The sequence below is a fragment of the Brachionichthys hirsutus genome, chromosome 3 (assembly GCF_040956055.1).
Source record: "Brachionichthys hirsutus isolate HB-005 chromosome 3, CSIRO-AGI_Bhir_v1, whole genome shotgun sequence".
Taxonomy (NCBI): Eukaryota; Metazoa; Chordata; class Actinopteri; order Lophiiformes; family Brachionichthyidae; genus Brachionichthys; species Brachionichthys hirsutus.
Genome location: NC_090899.1, coordinates 8,327,543 through 8,335,109, shown reverse-complemented (window position 1 = coordinate 8,335,109; position 7,567 = coordinate 8,327,543).

Sequence of the window (7,567 nt, the reverse complement as noted above, 5' to 3'; positions counted from 1 at the left end):
ACTTGTGCTACTTGCTCTCTGGGAGTACACGGAGCTGCAGTTAGGTAACAGAATCATATGGCCCTCAGGGAAATTCAGAAATGAAACAAAATCTAATTTAGACCCACTGATTGGCTGTCTGTTCAGCAGGATGGAGCATAAACACTACACTTGATGTGTAAGCATCATTAAGGGCTTTAAAGTGACCTGACCATGTTATACAACAGAGAATATCACCAATGTGTCACAAGTAAATGATGAATTGCTTTTGACCTAAAGGTCAGAGCAGTCAGCTGAGGTCTGAGGTGATGGCACCTCTCTGAAGGATAGCTGGCAAACAATAAACAAGGTATGAAACTAATAAAAGCAAAATAAACACGTAGCTTGAGAGAGAGCGAGAGTGAAAATCCCTCTCTGTGAAAGTGGCTACAAGTTAAAATGGCACCAACATATCGTCATCATCATCATCGTCCCCAAGGCTTTCAGGTGAGGCGTCTGTTTCATAAATACGCAAGGCAAGCATTCAACCTTTTAGGAATGGAGGTTACAATACCATCACTCCACTATACATTCATAATACCTTCTGAATATTCATTGAATAATACCCACAATGCCTATAGACGAGTGTGTGCCACTTGAGCAGCGGTAATTCCAGACACCTACTCTGTCGAGCTGAATTTGTTTCCTGCTTTGATCCAGTCTCATTCACTGCCGCGATGCTTCAAGGGCTTTTCATATCCCCTCCAGATGCACAATCATGCTGTAATGCCGTGCTATCTAAATTAGCACAGAAACAACATGCTGCTATGCTTTCTGCTGTGCTGGGGGGGGGGGGGGGGGGGGTACTGTGTGTTCTGTCCTTCAGCACTTGGGCTGAGTTTATCTGCACCTTGTGCTTGCACACCTCATAGACCCTTTCCGATCCTGACATTGCTGAGATAAATTCTTGCACATTTCCAACTCATGGATCGTCATTGTGACACGATTATCGTGTGCTGGAACATCTGCCTGCTCTCTTTCTGTCTGTCTTCTTACCGGAAGAAAACATTAGAGCGCTGCTATTCGAGATAGCGGCTACCTAGACGCTGATTTGGCTTTAAATCCAAGAAAGGGCAGCTCTCTCCGGCGTGAGCAGCGCTGTGTCTGGGTCTGCATACGTGCCTTCGGCTGCACTCTGCAGTGCCACCGAGAGACAAAGCACTAGGAGTGCTTCACAGGGATGACATCATCAGTCTGGGATGGTGTCTGCCTCGTGTGTCTCAGGATCGGGATGCTCCAGTTCTCTGTTTAATCCCGAGAGATGAGAGACATCGTCGTTTTCAGCATAACACTCCCCCATCACATTTTACTTTATTTATTTATTTGTTACAGTGGAGTATGTGTACAAAAGCAAAAATCCCCAAAAAGGATCAACGGTGCATTATATGCTTAAGATTGTAGTTTTCAAGACGACTCGAGGAGCCTATAGTGCTTTACATTGTGAGATTTTACTCACAGGTCCAAAAGATCATTTGTAGAGATATGTTCATGTGAAAGCGAAGAAAACCAGACTGTTCTCTGGTACCAATGAGCTTTGCTATGTGGCGTGAGACAAAGAAGCAGGGCCGACTGCTCATTTTACACCGCTTTGGCCCACGATCCTTACAACTGGGAGATGTCTCTTCTGGCGGGAGATGCATCACTGTGCAGCAGATGATAAAGAATGCCACGACTGACTGCAGAATCAGCACAATTCTGATATATGCCCCCCCCCCCTTTTTTTTTTTTCCACCTATGTCCAGAAGGGGAGGAGAGCCGGCTATAACGCACTGCAGATGGCTGCTGTTTCAGCCACCAGTCTGATACACGGAGGGAAACAGAGGCAGGGGAGGAGGTGGCGGCGTAATGACGCTGGAAATATGATTGTGTGTTGGGTGTGGAATGTAGAAGACTGCACAACATTTTGCATGAGAATGTGCAGATGTGTATAACGCAGACGGACAATGCTCCTCTACCTGTTGTATCAAAAAGTATTAGACGGATCTTGCACAATAGAAAAAAGGAAAATGAAATGGCTCGGTGAAACTTCAGAGTTATCTAATGATGTTCAGAATCAGAATATTTTAATCATGTTGAGCACCTTTCAATTTTTTTTTACATTTCAAATGCATTTCTTTCTGTTTTTCTTTCAGGAGATTTGTTGCAGCAAAGGTCATGCAGTTGTCTGATTCAACATGCGCAGAGCTACGTTGATCGCGTCTGGATATCAGGGATTCATGAGCGATCATTCCGTGACAGTATATTGAAAGAACCTTTTCAGCATCCTTTCTTAGGTTGAAGTCTGCTGCAGCAGAAGCAAGTCAGCGCCAAAGCCTAAGCGACATCCACTGAAGCAGCAGGTGGTCCTCCCGTCCGGCTACAAAAATGAGTTCATGCAGGGTTCACGTTAGCGCTTTGCCCAAAGGGAAGAGCATCTAAAAAAGATATCACAGTTGAAAAGGATGAGCCACAAATTTAATCACTAGGAGATCCTCCAGTGGGAAAACAACATACTTACCTCTCTACTGGGGGCACAATAGATGTGGCAAGAAGTGACTCCGCAGGGAAAGCTAGAAGGTTGTACAGTTATCTCCTTGCTGTTTATTATGCGAAACCATACAACCAACTACCTCACGCTGCAGAGCACAAACTGTAGCGCTCCTCTCCACGCAAGATCTTCACCAGCGGGACAAAGGCTTCCGTGCAAATACTCTACTTATACACCTGGCAGGCAGCCAATTATCTTTTCTACGTGAATGATATACTTGTGTAGACCTCAAATGTCCTTGCTAATGAATCATCTAGCGGATTTAAGACTAGCGTATACAGAAGAATCAGATTCCCTCATTTCCCTTTTTGTTTTAGTTTCTTTTGCGCTGCATGTTTAGTTTTTTGTTTTCATGCTCGAGGGGTTTCTTTGTTCTGTGATACGGGCAAAGAACACAAAATTCTTGCAACATTCTCGGGGAAGTGGCTTCTGAGCTTAATGGATGGCGTTCTTCTGTTTGTGCGTGCAGTTACAGTAGATTTGGATGACAAATTGGGTTTTGATGATATAGTTTTACTTCGAGAGATGGAAGTTTCACAACATCAAATGGATGGAATTGGACGCACCTTTACGGAATGCTGCAGCGCCCATGATGCTGCACGAACAGCTGCAGTGAGGGAATCCAGATGTAAGGCTACACACGAAAGCCCGAAGGTAGTTTATTAATACCAGCTATTTACACAAACACAGATGCAGAGAAATACCAAATGAGGGTGGCAACTGATATTATCAAAAGTACTGAAGGAGTGTAAGACAAAATATGAGACGAGCTTGTGTCTTACAGAAAACTGCTTTGAACTCAGGGGAAAAACGAACAAACAATGAAAACCCACACTTTGACATGAAGCCTGTCTACTGGAAGATTTCCTTCCATCTAGAACCCTTTGTTGAATAAAGTCAACCGGACCTGTAGGAACCGGACTTGATCAGACCTGAAGAAGCCTCCTTGATGAGAGGAGAGACCTATTCAAGCTTTTCCTATGAGTCCAGTTGACTTTGTTCAACAAAGAGATCTACAATGACCTGGATGACTGAAAAACTTCACAGATATTTTCCTTCCATCTGTTCATGCAAAGTATTTATATTCATTATGAAGTAGTGCCCTCTAGTGGTGACTGCCACTCACTTCTCTTTCTGACTGTTCCCACTGAATGGCAAGAGAAAGCATTGGAGCAGGGTAAACTTCAACTGTCTGATTCTGCTGATAAATAAATCTCATCACCTTTAATTTAGTCTGTAATATGTAAATCTGGTTAACGTCTGACATTCTCAAAGAGGAATTTCCCATCCATTACAGAAAGACTCTATAAATAAAACCCTACCTAATTACTGTTTAGCCATACAAAATAAATAAATATCAGTGTCAGATATTTACTAAATACAAAGTTAAAGCATTTTCAGAGTCTAGCGATGCTGAAAAGCGAGCAGTACGTGGGAACTGGACCAAAACGCTGCAAGGCATGTGGGATTAAAGCATTTCATCATCCAAAATAGGAGCGGTACACGACAGCAAAAGAGTCCAGATCATATTGCGTACGCATCTTTCTTGTCTGGCCTTGTGTTGAGCTGTGCAAATGTACATGACTTAACCATTTAACCTGGTAGACTATAAGACGGAGTGACAGGAAAAAATGTTGACAGATCATTTTTTTCCTCCTCTTTTTTTGTTTGGTTTGGGTTTAGACTCCTCGTCCAATGTTTGCTCCTACCAGCCCCCCATTTCACTGTTCTCCCCTCCTCTCCCTTCTTCTCCTCCTCCTCCTCCTCCTCCTCACTCCTGCTACTATTTCCCTGCTTCAGCCCTCAGGGGTCCCCATTTCCTGCCTCTTACCCCTTTTAACCACGCTTCTGCACCCACAAGCTTCTCCAGAAATGTACCTGCTTCTGCAACTCGTTTACAGTCAAATCATGCAGAAATGCAATGCAACTGAACCAATGCCATCTGAATGTGTCTCTGTCTCCAACTGTCCAAGCGTCTATGCGGTGAAACCCGAGTCCACAATGACAAAAGGTCTGAGGTGATTTATAAATGTGCCAGATTGCTCCACCTTTAAGATTCCTCTCATGCTTGATCCTCTTTCACATGCAGTGGCACAATTTGGGATGTCATTTAATGAGTAGAGTCCTTAAAGGTATGTAAAGAACGCAAACTCTCTCTGTCAGCGCAACGAGACAAGGCTACTCTCAATCCTTTAAACCGAATGCAATGCCAAGGATGCGATGAAAATGAGGTGAAACGGAGAGATGGAGGACACACTGATGTTTAAAAATCTGCTACACCACCTCTGCTGTGGCCTTTTGCTCCTAAATACATAAAACATTTTCAGAATATGTTAATAACGCGGAGCTTGTGAGAGTGAAACTCCGATCTGCTGAAATATGCATGTGCTCCTTCCTCCAGGTGTGAGCAACGCTCTGTCCGACGTTCATCTACTTTGGTTGATGCCAAGATGGCAAAATAAATGTTGCTATGGGAACCCTTTGCCTGGCAACCCCAACAACTTGGCAGCTAGCCAATCTGTTGCTATGGCACAGTTGTCGATCTGCACATGCTTCGCGTCCAGCCTTTCGGAGCTCAGTTTCAAAGTTTTCCGATCAAATGCTCAATATCTTTAACTCTCATTGCCGCAGAGGCAGCAGGAGAACGGACGAGAGTTTTACAGATGAGCAAACAGACATAACGCAGACACATTTCCAGAATGAATAATACAGGTATAGTACATGTTAGTGATAATGTAAAAATACATACAAGTATCCAACATAGTCAGAACCAAACAGCTGCTGTCAAAATCATTTATTGTTTAGTTACCATGCTATGAAAATACAAAGTCCAGCTTGTGTAATAAATCTGAAGTTAAATAAGTACAGCGCAGAATGACTACAGTACTTCACATTACAACACAATACTTTATAATTAGACTCTAAAGCTGCATTGAACTCTTGAATATTTGCTTCATCGCTTCTTGAGTTCTGCCATTGATGATTGGGTTGGGCTCTATCTTTATTAGACGTTATCCTTTCAGGGCCTCCCTGGTGGGACACGTCTCGTAAAACACATTTGTAATTTTCAGCTTGAGATTGTTTAGCTCATAACATTTATGTTTTTATAAAGTGCTACGTTTTGGCTCTGCAGTGTGGACAAAGCGATGCGCCAGCTTGGACTGCTAAGCCCGCGCCGGTTTTGGTAACTATAACTTCAAAAGGAGCAGCCAAACGGCTTTCGCTGGCCGACCGCACAATGAGCATAATAGCTCCCCACCCCCTGAGAGCTGCAGCCCAGTTCATTTACCCTTGCAACTGCTGCCGTGTCTGCATGTGCACATGTGTCTTTGTTTCGCTCGGAGGCTCCACGCCTTCTGCTCTGTACAAAGCGGATGTATAGAGGAACCTTTAAGACCTCTTTTTTTTACAGAGGAAATTCACCCCCCCCCCCCCCCCCCCCTCCCTCTCATCTGTTCTTTCTGCCTCTCACATGTAATGCCTGATTGACCACAGTACCCCTTAAAGAGGTCAAAGGGCAGACAAAACAGTCTGGTGTCATGGCAACCTGTGTGCCACCAACCGGTATGGTGAGGGGGGGGGGGGGGGGGGGGGGGGGAAACCAATGAGCTCTCAGTTAACCCTTTGAGAATGCCTTCTATTTGGGCTAATGTGTGTACAAACACAAACACACGGTGCACCTGCACTATGAAAAGGACCCTCCTAATTTGCACTCCAGAATAATCACGCAGAATCCCTCCGAGCATCGAATCTGAGGACGAGGCGGTGCACGCCGCGATGGCTGCTGCTGTTTGTGTGTACAGCAGACAGTCCTGTGTGAAAGGTTCTTTGTGACCACTCGATGCAATGGCATTGTTTACGGGGGGGGGGGATAAATGGGAAGCAAATGCATTCAGATCAATATAGAGCTGAGAGAGGGAGAGTGGGGCTTAGCAGTAGAGTAGTAGGTGGTGAGAAAGGGCGGGGCCACAGTCGCACTGATTAATCATTCCTGTATTGTTATTGACTTTCTGTTGAGACATGTAATTTAGAGTCAGGGCAGACTCTCTCTGTGTGTGTGTGTGTGTGTGTGTGTGTGTGTGTGTGTGTGTGTGTGTGTGTGTGCGTGTGTGTGTGTGTGTGTGTGTGTGTGTGCGTGTGCGTGTGTGTGTGTGTGTGTGCCATTATGCGGCTGCTTTCGTCGCGCTCAGACGACCGTTTTCAGATCCAGTGTGTTGCTACAACTTTCATAGAGTTAGTTTGCATTTTTAACACAACAGGCGTGAAGGCTTTAATTATTCGTGTTCACAATAAAGGAGCTGCGACGGCGACGCTCTTCCATTGTGAACAGGGATGGGGAAAATGAAACAGGAAATCCCCTTTGATGGGGAGTTAATGAGGAGCTGATGACTGAACAGAGAGGGGAGGAGACTGCTGGAGGTGAGGGAGGGGAGCGGTTGTCCTGACCTCTGACCCTCTGACTTTGACCTTGTTCAATGTGTGAAGCACCTGAAGCGGCGCTGTGGGTACACATTGACACGCAATGTTCTGAGAGAGATTCTTTGTGGATACGCCTTTGATCACAAACATCCGACCCTGAATGAGTTGAACTGGAATAATCGGGTTACAACGACAGCAGCACGGGAGCGATGTCAGACGCCGCCACACACACACAGCGCCTTCCTTGAACGACGACCCCCGTTATAAACAGCAACTAGCAGCGGGACGAGGGGCTGAGATAACGGAATGAAAAGCCCATTCAGTGTTACCTTGAACTTGAACAATGAGCCTGGTGTTTGTGCTGAGGCCACCTCCTCGCCCTTCCTTCCCTCTGTGGAAGCAACCAACCGCAGCCTCTCCTTTTATCTTACAGACGTGACCCTGCTGACCGGCGCTGACCAAAGAACAGCCGGTTTCACATCCATCCATGGCTGACTTCAGCATCTCTGACTTGTAAAAGTTGTTTCATATGCTGTGTGTTTTACATACGGGGCATCAAGTCACTTCAGCTGACGGACAGCTCATTTCTTTTATTGGCTGAGG